Here is a 1,273-nt window from a genome sequence, read left to right as displayed (position 1 = left end):
TCTTCCCACTGCCCCAACCATGTACAGAAGGCTTGTACACACGTTTCCTAGCACAGGAACACATTGGATAAATCCTTAAGTTTGTCTTAGCCTTGTTACTGACTGGCCATTTCTAGATTGTGAAGCATTCCTGTTGGACCCATGAACGTTGCCTGATTCCATTCTATTTGCTGCAGGGACCTCCCGCCTTCCTTGTCTCCCAGATGGGGAAGCCTGGTAGGTGGGACGGTCGGGGCTGCTAATAGGACTCAGAGAGTGTTGTGTGGGGGGGGCAGTTGGGTCACCCTAGTCCTCCTATCGGCCTGCGCACTTCCATCTGCAGGAAGAGTGAGAGCCAGTCCTCCTTGACAGGAAGCACTGGGCTGCTTTCCTCTTCAGGGACTGCTTTCTCCATACTTGACCTGAATGAGAAAAGAAACTCGTGTTAGGACCCATGTCAATCTGGATACTCAAAACACAGTGTGGCTGCTTTCTGCTGATGCATTCTAAGTGCCAGACAACGTGTACTGATGAGTTGAGTTGAGAAGGGCACAACAGGGTCGAACTAAATGTCACACAATAGATACTTTTTGGAGACTCCTGATGGGTTTTTAATGGGTTTTTAATGAAAAGTAACACAGGAGGCCACACATTTGATCAGAGGAGAGGCAGCAGGTGAGATTCTTTTCCTAATCAAAATGCCTCTGTCAAGGTCCGTTTTTTTACCCATGGAGGGGGAATATGTCAGTTCCATTGGATGGCATGTTGCATAATAAGCACTGTTCACTGAGAAAGCTTCTTTTTCTTTTCTCCAAGAAGAGTTTTACTTCCCAAAACAATACAAATGAACGAAAGAGTTATTATCTCCCTCTGTAACTCATCTCTTCAAACAAGTTCTTGGAGTGGTATGGTCTATGTTACAGTCCATGTGGAACAGTCAATGTATTAGGTTTAGCACAACAGAAAAAGGCAGAGCTCCACAGCAGTTTCAAGGGAACTGTAGTTAAAGTCTGGGTGCATAGGTGGGGTTGCCCCCAGGGTTGAGGGTACATTGATAGTAGTACTCCCCAACGTGGGCCTTAGCAGGCTTACCTGCTGATGGTACTCAGGCCTTACCCTCCACAGTGCCCAGATGTAGTGTTGCTCTAAAGCGCTGATTTTCAGTCTTTTTTTATCTCATGGCACACTGACAAGGCACTGAAATTGTCAAGGCACACCATCAGTTTTTGGACCATTGACAAGGCATAGTGCACTGACAGCAGGGGTGTGCATGCCCCAGTGGCCCTACTAACAA

Source organism: Tiliqua scincoides, chromosome 1 (genome assembly GCF_035046505.1).
Source record: "Tiliqua scincoides isolate rTilSci1 chromosome 1, rTilSci1.hap2, whole genome shotgun sequence".
Lineage (NCBI taxonomy): Eukaryota > Metazoa > Chordata > Lepidosauria > Squamata > Scincidae > Tiliqua > Tiliqua scincoides.
The sequence above is the reverse complement of the archived record's forward strand: the minus strand, read 5'-3'. Positions refer to the sequence as shown.